The sequence below is a fragment of the Mirounga angustirostris genome, unplaced genomic scaffold (genome assembly GCF_029215605.1).
Source record: "Mirounga angustirostris isolate CCGP_5_RB_7025 unplaced genomic scaffold, mMirAng1.0.hap1 SCAF_3, whole genome shotgun sequence".
In the NCBI taxonomy this organism is placed as follows: domain Eukaryota; kingdom Metazoa; phylum Chordata; class Mammalia; order Carnivora; family Phocidae; genus Mirounga; species Mirounga angustirostris.
Genome location: NW_026991711.1, coordinates 48489311 through 48506211, shown reverse-complemented (window position 1 = coordinate 48506211; position 16901 = coordinate 48489311). Strand labels below are relative to the sequence as shown.

Genomic DNA, 16901 nt, shown 5'->3' with positions numbered 1-16901 from the left:
AAAAAAATGAATGCATTGAAAGATTTTCTCCACCAGATATCAAGACCTAAAGAACTCTGGTATTTAAGACAATCAGATGCTGGTACCAGGCTAAGGAAAGACTGATGGGATGAAGTGAAGAACTCAGAAACAGACCCATGCATTTCTAGAGACAGATTTTTAACGAGGCTATTTGCAGATTAGAGGAGAACGGACAGACTTTGCAATAAACACTGCTAGGATATTTGGGTAGTAAATAAATTTTACAAAGTGGGAATCCTACTTCATACCATATGTGAAATTCAATTCCAAAGAGAATAAATACCTACATGTAAAAGAAAATCTATCAATATTTTAGAAGACAGAAAAGAATACTAGGGGCCCCTGGTGGCTCAGTCGGTTAACCATCTGCCTTCAGCTCAGGTCATGATCCCTGAGTCTCAGGATCAAGCCCTGCATCAGGCTCCCTGCTCAGCGGGGAATCTGCTTCTCCCTCTGCCCCTCACCCCCCTTGTGTTCTCTCTCTCACTCTCTCTGTCTCTCTCAAATAAATAAATAAAATCTTAAAAAAAAAGTGACTACCTTTGTGGATATAATGGCAGTCTAAAACACCCCTCAGGAGAGTTTACAATGTAAATGGCAATTAGATAATGTAAAAAGCAATTAGAGCCAAATTAGATATTAAATAGAAGACAGAAAAGAATACTATCACTGTGATTTCAAGGTAAAAATTGTATTAAAACAGCATATAGAAATTACAAACATTAAGAAAGTTAACACTTTTGACTATCTTAGAATTAAGATTTTTTTTATTAAAATTAACATTGGGAAAAAATGAGACAAAATACTTTCCACTCTTAGAATCAACAAAAGACAAGTTACAAGAGCATTTCTACAAATTAATAAGAAGAAAACAGACAAACCAAGAAAAAATATATCAGCAAAATACTTTTGGTATTTCAAAATGGAAAATATAAATGGACAATATGTTCAAAGGTACTTAGTATTTTTAAACATAAAATGAAAATCACAACCACGAAGAGATTTTCCTAGATTCACTTCAGAATGACAAAAAATAAAAAAATAAAAATTGGATAATACCAAATATTAGAGATCATGTGGAACATAAATAAATTTCATACATTCTTAGGAGTGTAAATGCCACTGGTGATGTGGAAAACAAGTTGGCTTTACCTAGAAAAGTTAAAATACCTCCTGGCACTCCACCTACTAAGTATATACCCTACAGAAACTCGTACACATGAACACCAGAATCCATGTACAATGATAATGATACAAACCTTGCATGAGAAATCCCCAAATTGGAAATAAACTAGATGCTCATCAGCTATCAACAACAAAATAAACTAATAAACTGAGATACTTCTGTAATGGGTTACTATAGAGAAATGCTAAGGAGTGAAATAGGGTCATCTACAACACTGTGGTTTGATCTCATATGACATAATGAGTGACAGAAGGAAACTTAAAAGAATTCTCACAGTACTATTCCAGTCACAGAAAACTCAAAGGACAGGAAAAATAAAACTATGTTATGTAGGGATATATACACATGTAATAGCACGGAAAAACAAAGAATGAATAAAACAAAAGTCAAAAAATAGTCCTTGCCTCAAGAGGGAAAATAGAAATGTTTGATTGTTGAGGGACATTTACAAGGCTTCTGGAATACACATGTAATGTTCTGCTTCTGGATTTGGCTACAGTAAATTCCTTATCTATTAAACTGTACATATATGGTTTCTGTGCTTTTTTAGCCAATATATTATTTCACAATAAAGAGAGAACAGAACCATCTACATCAAAAGGTTGTTGTGATATGGAGAATTAGATGTGTTAATACTCATGACAATTCCCTTAGTTTAGTGACTGATGCATTTTAAGAAAAAAATTAAAGCCACTATTAGTAACAGCACTGATGGTTGTAGTTGCTTACGCTTTGAGAAACTGAGTTGTTAATGCATCCAAACATACAGAAGATAAAATGTGAATCAGAATTGTAGACTACATTTTCTAAGTACTTAATTCATCTCTTTACCTATGCTTTCAACCATTATTATTGCCTCCTATGTGCAAGGCATCTTTCTTAGTGAAGTACATACAGGTAGATAGCAGTGCCTGCATTCAATCAGGATCTCAGTTCTTAGGGAGCTTATAACCACTGCAAGAAATGTGATTTTAAACAAGTAAATCAACATTTCGAAAAGATAATTTGATGAGTACTCTGGAATAAATAAAACTGAAATATGAGATGGAAAACAACTGAAGCACTGTTATAAGTCAAATGTAGGGAACAGCTTAACAGATATATGGGGAAGTGATGGTATTTAAACAGATTCTGAATATGGAAGTTATTTTAAAAGCATTGATATAGGATTAGCTCCACCAGATGTCAAAACCTTTTATAAATTATAATATTTAATACTGGTCCAAGGCTAGGTAGAAAGATTAATGCAAAACAGTAGAGAACTTAGAAACAGTCATTTAAGAAATGAATGAAGTTGTTTACAGATTGCAGGAGGAATGATAAGCTTTCCAATAAACAGCTCCAAGATATTGGGATAATAAGTAAATAAAAATAAAGTTGAGCCCATTTCATAAAATATGCAAAATTTAATTCACCTACTTTAAAATTTACTCTTCAAGGACAGATATCTTTCTTGCTTTATCCACTGATAGACTTCAAGTGCTCAAAACAGTACCAGGCTTATGGCGGGCACCCAATAAATGTTTGTGAGGCAAATGAGAGCAACTAGAAAGTATCACTAAATTTGAAACTTGTATCTAAATTTGAAATATTTATTCAACAATTACATTTCTAAAAATGTATGTTTCAGAAATAGATTTGCTTTAGAGGGATTCAATATACCTACAAAATAAATGCTTGTAATGTTAAAATTATAAACACTATATTTGTTCATTATTGGATATAGTTTAAATTCTGACAAATACATATTTTAAAATATTCTTCAACTATTGAAAGCCATTAAGCCTACACAAACTTATCTGAAAAATTATCTATGATATAATATTAAAAGAAAAGTCAAATTGCATAACATTATATTTCATATGGATACATTTACTAAAAAGATTTTCTTTCATTCTCTCTTAGTAATCATACACTAATGCGTATGAAACATCTGAAAAAATACACTAACTATTCATATTGATAACTGTGATTGCCACCAGAGTGGGGTTTCTAAATGTTTAAATCTACTAATTGGTCAAATTATTATATATAGTTAGAATACTTTAAAAACTAAGTATCAGTTTTATACATTTGGTACTAGCGATATTTTAAAGGTCAGTCAGTAAGTGGATATGCTTTTTTAGAAAAAAATAAGTAATAGAAATTAATTTCTTATATGGAATTTTATATTTTTAAAGTATAAGAAACACATAATTCTCATTGGAATGTATATACTTTCTTATCTTGTTTTAATTCAATTTCTCTTTGGTCAAATTAAACATAATCTTCAAATTATGAAATGGATAGACTTGAAACAAATATATTTATTTCTGTAAATATTTCTCAGACAACTTACAATAAACTCATGGAGTTTCTTATTATAGCAGCACATTTAACTGTTAACTCTTGTTAAAAGAAAAAAATTGTCATAGGAAATAATATAATGGTTTCTTAGTATAGCTTTGGAGCTAAAGATATCTCACAGAAGTTTTACTTTTCAACTGCAGATTAGTCACAATCCTGAAGTATTTTTACTTTAAAAATATTTGTCCTGGGTCATTCTATATGACCCCCTTGTATAAGAATATTGTACTTAAAAAAAAAAAAAAGAATAACTTTGCTTGAGCTTATAGGCATTTGCACAAATAGCATTTATTTGTCTTTGTTGGAGGTCTTTTTCATCTAAGATAAAGTTAATCATACCTTGGGATTTGGAGATGGAAATAAGAAAGAAAGCCCACTAGCTAGTCTTGTTTTTATAAGTATTGTAAAATATATGTTTGTTTAGTAGTTGTCAGAGTCATTATTCTACCAACAGCAAGTTTAGTGTAATGCATAGAAAATTTTGTAGAATTAAGTCTTTCTCTAATGAATATATTTTGCACATGAGATTTTTTTTTTTTCAAAAGATATTATTTGTTTATTTGAGAGAGAGAGAATGAGAGACAGAGAGCACGAGAGGGAAGAGGCTCAGAGGGAGAGGCAGACCCCCCACCGAGCAGGGAGCCTGATGTGGGACTCGATCCCGGGACTCCAGGATCATGACCTGAGCCGAAGGCAGTCGCTTAACCAACTGAGCCACCCAGGCGCCCTGCACATGAGATTTTTAAACACTCCTGTTAGACTTCCTTCCCCCCCCCTCCCTTTGTCCCTTCCCCGTCTGCTGTCCTGCTCGCCCTTTCTTTCTTCTTTCTTTCTTTCTTTCTTTCTTTCTTTCTTTCTTTCTTTCTTTCTTTCTTTCTTTCTTTCTTTTTCTTTCTTTCTTTCTTTCTTTCTTTCTTCTTTCTTTCTTTCTTTTTCTTTCTTTCTTTCTTTCCTTTCTTTCTTTCTTCTTTCTTTCTTTCTTTCTTTCTTTCTTTCTTTCTTTCTTTCTTTCTTTCTTTCTTTCTCCCTCTTTCTTTCCCTTTCTTTCTTCCTTCTTTCCTTCCTTCCTTTCTTTCTTGAAGAGAACTATTATCACATAAATAAAATAAACGTAAGCACTATAATAATTTTAGTACTCACATAATAAGAATGTTTAAGTCATTCTTATGAAAATTAATTGTAGATTGGGGCTTATTATGGGAATCCAAATGTACTTATGCAAGTTCTTCCGAATTTCATACCACATCTTAATACATATATAGTGTCAGGAAATGTACTTCAGCCATAGTCATTATATTTTTTATTGTAGATGAGAAGGTAATACTTTCCTCCATAGTGTCATATCAATAGCTTTTGAAAAACTAATAAACGGTGCTATCTTCATCTGTGTGCCCTCAGGTATTGTTGAATTGGAAAGACCACATGACTTACTGAAAGGTATATTAGGCTGTCCTTGACTACTTCTGATAGTTGTTCTTTTTTTTTTATTTTATTTATTTATTTTTAAAGATTTTATTTATTTATTTGAGAGAGAGAGAATGAGAGAGAGAGCACATGAGAGGGGGGAGGGTCAGAGGCAGAAGCAGATTCCCTGCTGAGCAGGGAGCCCGATGCGGGACTCGATCCCAGGACTCCAGGATCATGACCTGAGCCGAAGGCAGTCGCTTAACCAACTGAGCCACCCAGGCGCCCTGATAGTTGTTTTTGAATAAATAAATAAAATCTTAAAAAAAAAAAAGGAGGCGCTTGTGATGAGCACTGGGTGTTATATGTTAAGTGATGAATCACTAAATTCTACTCTTGAGACAAATATTGCACTATATGTCAATTAACTGGAATTTAAATAAAAACCTTATTTATAAGAAATAATAAATAAATATATAATAAAATTTTATTTATAGATTATTTTAATTGCACAATTAAAAAACTCGATCTAATGGCCATTCATATAATCTTGTATGTAGTAACATACAAGATTGTATGTAGTAACATAGTAACAAAACCAACAATGATTTTGTTACTCTCATTGGACTCCAATTAATGATCAAGGCAATCCTACCATTTCTCTCAGCTTCAGCAGACATTAGGTAAGGTTCTGCATGTATGTCCTGACCTCCTTTTCCTTAGAGCATTTACTTTAAACAACTTGTCAATATAAATTATTTCTCTGCCACTTTGAAATATATGTAAATCCTTTAAAAAGCCTCTTGCCTGTTTTACAACCCAGGAATGCTTTCTAAGTGATCTGGGAGCCATCCCTCTGAAATACAGTCATCAAAGAAGTTAGTGCTCTATCTCTCAGTGTCTGTAGGAAGGCAGGAGCCTAACTTCAGTGGGTGCTTTGCTCTAAGTTGTAATACTACCCCTGTTATGAATGTAAGAGAAAGTTTACTTTTCCTCTGAGTAAAGCCAATTAGCAAACACAGATGGTCTACTACCCCTGCCCCAGCTCTTCAAATCTCTTCTACTCCTATTTCAGCAGAGTTCAGTTTACACTCAGTTCTGGTCCCATTTCCCCTATTCCCTTTTTCACTCTGGTGCAATTTTCACTTGAATACTAACTTACCAAAATGTATATTATACTTTTAAACAAGATAATGAGAGAAATGTAAATTATGTAATGATAAAATATGGTATTGCTAAATGAAATTACAAAGAATGGTTTCATTTTGGGTTGAATCCTGAGGCAAAAGTTGGTTGGAGAGGGAATGGTTATCTTCTTTTGATGATGAGGGGGTGTTAGTATTTTAATAAAACAAACAGGAATATGAAGCATTTTCTTTTTTGGTTTTATCTCCAGAGATATTTCTGTATTTTGTGTAACTTTATTTCGCATTTTAATAGATAAATTTTCTAAATCCCCAAGAGCAAGATCAATAATACTTTGTACTGGTGAGCCATCTGTCAGGAGTGCAGATGGTGTAAAAGAGGTAAGACTCATGCACTGAGTCACATAGCTGTTGAGGGCTAACATTTGCCAAATGGAAGACTTGAACAAAAAGATGGAGCTGGACAGCATCTGTACATCTCTTATGTGTGGATCAGGCATTTCAAATACATATATGAATACATCTGTCCTCTCCCAACTGGAGTGAAACACAAGCAACACCCTGTTACCAGAGGCAGAAGTATGTAAAATTAGTATTTAGATTAAATCTCTTGAATAATGCCCTGTTTCTTGTTTGCTCTAAAAATACATAACCTAAAAAATTGTATGACTATTCAGTGTAAGTATGGCTACTTAGCCAATATGGGGGGCACTTGTAGATTTAAAAAATGTAATATACAATTTCCAAAAGATTTTTAAAAAGTGACTTTTAAATCCAATTAAGAAAATGAAATCTTGCGGCACCTGGGTGGCTTAGTCAGTTAAGTGTCCAACTCTTGGTTTTGGCTCAGGTCATGATGTCATGCGTTGTGAGATTGAGCCCCACATCAGGGTCTGCACTCAGCGGGGAGTCTACTTGAAGATTCTCTCCCTCTGACCCTCCCCCTGCTGCTGTGTGTGTGAGCACTCTCTCTCTAATAAATAAATAAATCTAAAAAAAGAAAAGAAAACAAAATCTTTTTTATTGTTATGTTAATCACCATACATTACATCATTAGTTTTAGATGTAGTGTTCCATGATTCATTGTTTGTGCATAACACCCAGTGCTCCATGCAGAACGTGCCCTCCTCAATACCCATCACCAGGCTAACCCATCCTCCCACCCCCCTCCCCTCTAGAACCCTCAGTTTGTTTTTCAGAGTCCATTGTCTCTCATGGTTCATCTCCGCCTCTGATTTTCCCCCCTTCATTCTTCCCCTCCTGCTGTCTTCTTTTTTTTTTTCTTAACATATACTGCATTATTTGTTTCAGAGGTACAGATCTGAGATTCAACAGTCTTGCACAATTCACAGTGCTTACCAGAGCACATACCCTCCCCAGTGTCTATCACCCAGTCACCCCATCCCTCCCACCCCACCCCCCACTCCAGCAACCCTCAGTTTGTTTCCTGAGATTAAGAATTCCTCATATCAGTGAGGTCATATGATACATGTCTTTCTCTGTTTGACTTATTTGTCAAAAGGCAGAAAGAATACATGAGAAAAATCATTAAAAATAATGACAAATATAAAACATAAAATAATATAATAAAATGTAAATATATCAATAAAATAAAAATGTAAATCAAATTAGTAAGTAAAATAATAGAAATTGATGGTCAAATTTGATTTTTGAAAAATTCCAGTAATACACTAAATATAAGAGATAACCCAAAAATGTAAATAAGGTCACAAAAGCTGAAGATGAATGGATAAACAAGTTGTGATACATATATATACACACATACATATATATATACACACATGCATATATATATACACACACATACACACACACACAAGGAAATATTACTCAGCCATCAAAATGAATGAAATCTTGCCATTTGTAATGACATGGATAGAGCTACAGTATATTATGCTAAGGAAAATAAGTTAGAGAAAGACAAATACCATATGGTTTCATTCATATGTGTAATTTAAGGAACAAAACAGATGAACATGGGGGAAAGAAAAAGAGATAGAGGCAAACCATGAAACAGACTATTAACTATAAAGAACACACTGAAGTTTGTTGGAGAGGAGATGGGCAGGGGATGGGCTAAATGGGTGATGGGTATTAAGGAGGGTGCTTGTGAGGGCGCCTGGGTGGCTCAGATGGTTAAGTGTCTGCCTTCAGCTCAGGTCATGATTCCAGGGTCCTGGGATAGTGTCCTGCATCGGGCTCCCTGCTCCTTAGGGAGCCTGCTTCTCCCTCTGCCTCTCTCTCTTTCTCTCTCATGAATAAATAAATAAAATCTTAAAAAAAAAAAAGAAGGAGGCGCTTGTGATGAGCACTGGGTGTTATATGTTAAGTGATGAATCACTAAATTCTACTCTTGAGACAAATATTGCACTATATGTCAATTAACTGGAATTTAAATAAAAATCTTATTTATGAGAAATAATAAATAAATATATAATAAAATTTTATTTATAGATTATTTTAATTGCACAATTAAAAAACTCGATCTAATGGCCATTCATATAATCTTGTATGTAGTAATTAGAAAGCATGTGTTCTTCTTAATTATATCTGAAATACTTGTGAAAAAGAAAAGCATCTTAGGCCACATAGCAAGAGTTATCAAATTTCCAAGTATCAGTTTATACAACCAACTTTTCTGAACACAACTAAAATAAAACAAAACATAATGTTTAGAAAGTAATTGAAAAGTCTCTTAAATGTAGATAAACTATTTTATAGGTAATGAGTTAGACACATAAGTAGTCATAATAGAAATTAAAATTAACTGGAATTAAAAATAATGAAAACTCGGGGCGCCTGGGTGGCTCAGTCGTTAAGCGTCTGCCTTCGGCTCAGGTCATGATCCCAGGGTCCTGGGATCGAGCCCCACATCTGGCTCCCTGCTCCGCGGGAGGCCTGCTTCTCCCTCTCCCACTCCCCCTGCTTGTGTTCTCTTTCTCACTGTGTCTCTCTCTCTGTCAAATAAAGAAATAAAGTTTAAAAAAAAATAATGAAAACTCTATATAAATTTTAGAGGGAGAAGTGTGGTCTTAAATGCTTAAATTCAAACAAGAGGGAAATCTGATTTTTCAATGGTGTATGGAATCCAGCTTGAAGAGTAAGGGGGAAAAACTAAGTAAAATAGTAAGGAAAATGATATTTAAATGAGGAGAAGTTATTGAAAGAAAACAAAACCCAAGAAACAAAACAATAAAAGAATAATTTATTTTTCAGAAAATAAACCTTTGGGAGAATTTATTAAGGAAATAAAACAATGAGTGAAATATACCAAATGAAAATTTTATATGAATGTTAATTATCAAATTAAATAAAATTAGACAACATAAAAAAGGATAAGTATGATCAATTACAAGTCATAAATTTGGATATTTAAATAAAATATTTCCTAGGAATAAAACTTCAAAAAATGAACTTAGAAAGAAATAGCAAACCATGCTTTTCCTCTGAATCAAATAGTACATGTGCACAAATAAAATCTGTCGTGTGGTCAAAAAAATTTAAGGTAACTTTTCTTTCCCTTTTCATTTTTTGAACTTCATTGATATATAAATTAAAAAATTTAAAATCCCACAAATTCTCACAAATTTAGCTGTGCATATCACCAAAATCAAGATAAAAGATGTTTACATCACCAGAAAATTTACTCATGCCCTTTGCAATCATTCTGGTATTTCTGTGCCCTACCTGTTACAATCTCGTATTCTGATTATAGAATTGTCTTTTTCTCTTTTTAAATCTGTTGACATTTTCTTTTTTTTTTTTAAGATTTTATTTATTCATCTGAGACACAGAGATATATATATAGAGAGAGCATGAGCAGGGAGAGAGGCAGAGGGAGAGGGAGAAGCAGGCTCCCCGCTGAGCCAGGAGCCTGATATGGGGCTCGATCCCAGGACCCTGGGATCATGACCTGAGCCGAAGGCAGACGCTCAACCATCTGAGACACCCAGGCCCCCCCTGTTGACATTTTCTTAACATATTTTGTGGTTCTATTATTAGATGCATCCACCTATACAGTTACTGTGACCTGATGAAATTTCCCTTTTATCGTTTTAAATATTCATATTTAATTCTGATATTGTCTAAAAGTTTATTTTATATAATATTAACAAAACTCTTTTTTTTTTTTTTTGCTTAAAGTTTTATACTAAGCTTTTTCCTCCCTTTTATTTACACTCAACACTTTGTATCATTAAATTTAAAGGATGTTTCTTTTAGGCAGTATATACAAGACTAACATTTTAAGTACTATGTCACTTTTTTACTAGAGTATTTTAGAACATTAATTTGTAATGTGTCTATTTTCATGATTGGATTTATCACTGCTATTTTATTCTATACTATTTTTTATTTTGGCTGTTTTTTCCTCTGTTTCTCCTTTTTTTTTTTTTTTTTTTTTTGGAATATAAAAAGAAACAGAGAAAACCACAGGTAGAGTGTAAATACGAACAGAAACCTCTCCTGATTATGCCTTCAACTCCCTTGCTTAGTTTCGATTTCTTAGTACTCTCTGGGCTACACTAAAATTTTCTACCTACTCTGTGCCTACTCTGGCATCTGAATGGCTAAATAAACATAGGCAGCTATGCTGACTTGTCTAACCTTAAATTGTTAATCACTAGACCCAAGTGGACCCTTTATGTCCACTGGAATTCATGCTAGTCTCTCAGCATATTCACTCATCTATGTTTCATGCAGAAGGATCAAGAAATGTAAGTTCTTTACAAAGTAGGGTTTTTTTTTTTCTTGCTGCCCAAAGTAACAGTATACCTAAATACTAAAAAGAATGTTCAAAGTAGTATAAATTGTTACATTTGCCAAAAGTTTGGTGTAGCAACATTCTTTTTGAGCCATCTCTCTTCTCTTGTTCTCCAACCTGTAAACTCTAGCTGCCTCCTCCCCCGCCCTGAAAAACAGCCTCAGTGGGGGCAGGTGCCTGGCTCTGTGTGGGTCCTCACTCCCTGCACCGCAGCCTGGAAACTCAAACCAGCAAGCTGGGATCCTAGATGAGTAGGGCTCCTCTCCTTTGCTTCCCATTCTTCAGAGGTCACTGTCTCATTTCTTCATGCCCAGTCTTGCAAACCCTTGCTTAATGTATTTTCTCTGCTTTGTGATAGCTTCAAATGGGGAAGAAAATTCAGTTTTGTTACTCCGTCTTGTCCAGAAGTGAAAATGAGGGGAACATGGGTTTCTTGGCACAGAATTTTGCTGCCTATGAGAAGAATATTGGTGAAATCACTAATACATTTAGAAGTGGGGAATAACCCACAGTATCATATGATAGATTGTAATTCCTCGTGAAGTAAAAACAAAATATTAATTCCCTGGACCTTCCTCTGAAGCTCTGGAATTCCTAGGAAGTTTCTGGCTAATAGATCAGTGTCCATGGACAGGATTATTACCAGTGCCCTCAAGCAGTATGGGAAATCTGTGCAAGCTGTGCTCTATATTTTAAAAAGTTTCCCGGGGGTCCCTGGGTGGCTCAGTCGGTTAAGTGTCTGACTCTTGATTTCCACTCAGTCATGATCTCAGGGTTGTGAGATTGAGGGCCCGTGTAGGGCTCCACCCTTGGAGGGGAGTCTGCTGGAGATTCTCTCTCTCCCCCTCCCTCTACTCATCCCCCTACTCAAGTTCTTTCTCTCTAATAAATAAATAAATTTAAAAAAATTTTTAAAAATTTTATTTGCTTATTTGACAGTGAGAGAGATAGCAAGAGAGAAAACACAAGCAGGGGGAGTGGGAGAGGGAGAAGCAGGCTTCCCGAGGAGCAGGGAGCCCAATGCGGGGCTCTATCCCAAAACCCTGGGATCATGACCTGAGCCGAAGGAAGATGCTTAACAACTGAGCCACCCAGACTCCCGATAAATAAATCTTTAAAAAAAATAAAAATAAAAAAAGAGTTTCCCCATCATGAAGATTATATTTTGTCCCTCTTGTATGCCTATGATGCATATCACAATTTACTGTATTCTATCATTTTGTTGTTATTTATATTTTTATTTATTACAACTGTGAAATTGCTCACGGCTTTATATATCTTTCTATTTCCAAAGGTTTGGGGAACATTTATTGAATCATATATGATATGTTATTGAACTGAAGCCTATAAGGATCTTTTTGGGGGATTTTGACAATACATGTTGCAATGTATGTAAGATGCCATTGAAATTTTCTTATCTTGGACTCTATCCCTTTGAAAAATTCTGAAAGTATCCAATATTAATGTTTTCCTGTTGCTAGTTCAAAAATAACTATTATTTTTGCTGATTTTAATATAGCACTATATTAAATAATATGCATTAAATGTTAAGAAAAAAGGCAAAATAACCAAAATCCTTAAGTAATCAAAGGTGAGGACACCTGGATGACTCAAATGGTTAAGCGTCTACCTTTGGCTCAGGTCATGATCCCAGGGTCCTGGGATCAAGTCCCGCATCGGGCTCCCTGCTCAGTGCAGAGCCTGCTTCTCCCTCTGCCTCTGCCATTTCCTCCGCTTGTGCTCTCTGGCTCTATTTCTCTGTCAAATAAATAAATAAATAAATAATCTTAAAAATTTTTTTTAAAAAGTAATCAAAGGTGAAATTTATGTAAGTACCTGTGTATGTGTGTGTGTATTTGAATGCATATATATGTGTATATGAAATAAATCCTAAGAAAATCAGCTACAGGAGAATTATATATTGAATCCAGGTTCTAAAATATCTATATTTTACCTACAACGTACTTTAAAAAAAAATATTCTTTTTTATATTATGTAGAATGATGGCTTGGTCATTTTACAATATTCATAACACAAATGCTGAAATTGTTTTCACTGAATATTAATAAATTAGAACAAAGTGAATATTTTAATATAATGGTTAAAGCAAAAAAGTGTATTTTAAATAGCTTTAGTTTTCTCATATTTAAAAGGGGATTCAAATGAATTCAGCCAACATTTATTGAGAAATGGATATAAAAGTTGATTCTACCTAACATGATAAAAATGTGAAAGTTGTTCAGAATGATAAAACTACATAAAACTGAATTCATGAATTTGGTTCTGTATTTGGGCATGAACATTGGATATGAGCTAGTTAGCATTTTGTGATTTTTTTTTCCTTTCTTCTTTCTTCTTTCCCTGCCTCCCTCTTTTTATCCTTATTTCTTTTTCTTTCTTTTTTCCTTCTCCCTTCATTTTGAAATATTCTTTTAACTTGGTGAGATTGTATTTAACAGAGCTAGCACAGTACTATCTCTACTAGATGCTTAAAAAAAAGTACACCTTAATTCTCTGTTGCAATTCCTTTGTTATTTCTGAATTGTCATTAGTTTAATTAATCAAAATTTTATACTATTTATTTTGAGGTAAGGACAGAGTTGATTTCCAAACTGGAAAAAAAGGAATAAATATACAGGGTTTTAGAGTTTTTCTCTAATGAAACTTTTGCTTATGATTTAGGCTTTGTTTGTTTGTTTCTGATGAGCAGCTTTCCATGTGTGAATGATTCTATATTACCTCATCATTTCCAGCTATTTTCAGTACTGAATTCATTTTTTAATGATATTTAACTTTGCTCAGTATGTTGAAATGATTACCATACCTTGAATGATTTTTAGCATTGCTAGGTACAATTTTTTTCTTAAAAGCTTATTTTAAGGAGTTTTTTTTTTTTTTTAATATTCTGGTAAGGTAAATAATACTTTGCAATCAGCTTAGCATAAAATGCCTTTGCTGCAAAAATAATTGATATATATCAACATTATACATAAAACAGTATGACTTCCAAAAGCAGTAGTCTGCATTTTAGAGATTAAAACAAAATAAAACAAAAATAATGCAATCTTCTTTTAAAGCAATACTCCTAATTTACACAAATGCCTTCCTTCAATAATAAATAAATAAAATACATTCGTATACATTCTAATGGCTTGCCATGGTTATTTTGACATGTGGAAATGTATTTTTACCAAATAAACCTCGATATTTTAGATATTTTTACTAGTAGTAATGGTAGTAGTATTATCACGTTATTTATTTCTTAGGCATATTTAAATTCTGGTAAATGAAAATATTTAAAAGATTTTGGCATTTAGGGACACCTGGCTGGCTCAGTTGGTTAACCATCTGCCTTCGGTTCAGGTCATGATCCCAGCGTCCTGGGATCGAGCCCCACATTGGGCTCCCTGCTCAGTGGAGAATCTGCTTCTCCCTCTCCCACTCCCCCTGCTTGTGTTTTCTCTCTCTCTCTCTCTCAAATAAATAAATATTTTTTGAAAGAAAATTCTAAAAAAATTGGCATTTAGACATTACTTCAAAAGTTAATTTATATCAAAAAAGAAGGTATAATTCACATAATACCTTTCATGCCTTTTATCAGAACATAATATTACTTCTTTAAATTTATTTATTCTGGTAGTGTAGGTGTTAGAATCAGACTATGTGTTTTATTGCTAATGAATAACATTATTAAAATATTTTAACATTATATTATTTTTCAAAAAATTTGTATTCTTCAGTGTGCCCAGTGAAATATTTCATCTAAATGCACACTATTATAATGTTCCTTAATCTTTTCCCCATAGTCAGGATTAACAGGAGGAAAAGAAAACGATTTTTTCCATGTAGAATTTCCACATAGTCTTTGGCAAGACAGAGGCTTTGTTGTTTGTTGTTTGTTGTTTGTTTGCCTGTTTTTTTTTTTTTTTCTAAATCCATAGGTAGTATCTCTATTCCATGAAAGGGAATTTTATTGAATGTAATTTCTTCCTATTATTTTTTTAAATTTATAGATGCTAAGCTCATTATTAAATCTAACTATATCAAAATTTAAGAATACCATCAAATAGTTGGAGGCTGTATCTTTACATTTTTTTTTTTACATTTAGTTTCATTTTGCTTATATACTTTACGTATGTTTGCTTCAATTATCATTGTGCTCATCATATAACCAAAATTGTATTGGTCAATGGGAATTTTAAAGAAAGTGCTAATTGCAATATCACCATGAAAATATTACCTCATGTTAGTTTTGTCCTGAGATTGAGAACCCTGACTGTAATAGCCTGGAAAGATTGTGAAATTTCTTTTCAGTGCAGACATCCTTCAATGCATTAACTGAAACAGTTTCTAAAAGTCAGTTTCCAAAAGTACTTAGGTGGATTCAGTAAAAAGTTTCTTAAGGCACCTCAATTACTGCATGCACAGATTTGAAAATTACAGTGTTTCTCACTACCTGATATTGCTTTAATCATTGCTGGAAGGGGATGCTTATATTTTCACTAGCATGATAATGGCAAAGAAAATCATTTGTGTCACGAAGAGAAAAAGTTACACACACACAAAAATCCTACCAAAGAGTAGAGATTCGACCTGCAACAAAATTAATTGTGGTAATAACATTTCCCTTTGCAAGTTATTCAGTTATTCGCCTCAGTCTGAGCATGTGTGTCTTGATTCAGTGCTCTGCAAAGTCTGCTGTAGAAGGGTTTGGGAATTTTTTATTTCCCCTGAAGAGAAAGAGACACAGAATGAGAATGATCTTTTTGAAGATGAACCACTAACTTCTGTCTCATGTGACTTTTCTCTGTGCAGATGTGATACTTGCAGCAATCCGTGACCTTGAGCATAGGAGCTCTCACCCAGAGAAAATGCCAGAGTGGAACAGTTGTAGAAGTGTGGGTCTTTGGAGAACATTACTATCCTGAGAAACAAACCCTGGGGACTCCTGCCTTGGATTCATCATTAAATAACTATAAACTTCCTTCTGTTTTAACTGGTATCTCAAACCGGGGTACTTGTACCCTAGGAGGGGGACTTGTTCCAAGACAATCAAATAGTATTGTGGTATAAATATTTGGGGGGGATCAATTAATAAATGCGCTTTTTAAAAAACTGTTAAGACTAAGTATTCATTTCAGTTGGCATGATTCTAGCTCTACATCTCATTTTATGATCATTCTTCTCCCACTCTAAAATAGAATAACATCATCCAAGAGGCATAGAAATTCTTTTAGAAAAAAATATAATGAAATTTCAGGTCTTGGTAATAGCTGACTATGTCATACCAATTAAATGATCTGGAATACATACGTGTGTGTGTGAAAGTGTGTGTGTGCGTGTGTGTGTGTGTTTAAGTTTGCATGTCTGGTGTTTGGACTTTTGTTTCAATTGGAACATAGAAAGTCACATGACAATAAAAATTACAAACTAGATGACCTATAAAATTATAGATTTTTAAAAAGATTTTATTTATTTATTTGACAGAGAGAGAGAACAAGAGCACAAGCAAAGGGAGTGGCAGAGGGAGAGGGAGAAGCAGGCTCCCCGCTGAGCAGAGAGCCCAACGTGAGGCTCAATCCCAGGACCCTGGGATCATGACCTGAGCCGAAGGCAGACCAGACGCTTAGTCAACCGAGCCACCCAGGGGCCCCCAAATTATAGATTTTTAAAGTTCATTATAAAATTGAGGGCTCAAAGCAACATAGGTACCAAAATCCAGAGAAGTAAAAAACCCTCTTAACACAGAAGAGACCTATACCGACTTTCGTCTTTGCTAGAGCAGCAGGAAAAGGAGAAGCTGCAGTAATCCTAGGGTGAGAAGAGAACAGCTGAACTCCTAATGAATTGTTAAAGTTGGAGCATATGCCCGTGTAATGACTTAGAATCACGTGGAGCCCCAGATATAAGGAGAGTCTGTACTCACCTGCCAACTTTTCTGTGCAGGCATTTACCAAGCCCTTGTAAAAAAGATTAGGGGCAGGGTAAGAGCTGAGAGATAGCCCTCCCTTGGGGC

At 34.0% G+C, this 16901-nt stretch overlaps 1 long non-coding RNA gene across 1 annotated transcript in view; it reads left to right on the top strand.

Moving 5' to 3' along the window:
* The window catches only part of LOC129045655 (uncharacterized), a 389119-nt gene extending 373151 nt beyond the window's left edge, over window positions 1-15968 (top strand). Inside the window, exon 4 of the long non-coding RNA XR_008505691.2 lies at window positions 15701-15968. This is a non-coding gene — a long non-coding RNA (uncharacterized LOC129045655). The remainder of the gene's footprint in view (window positions 1-15700) is intronic.
* Window positions 15969-16901: the final 933 nt, after the last annotated feature.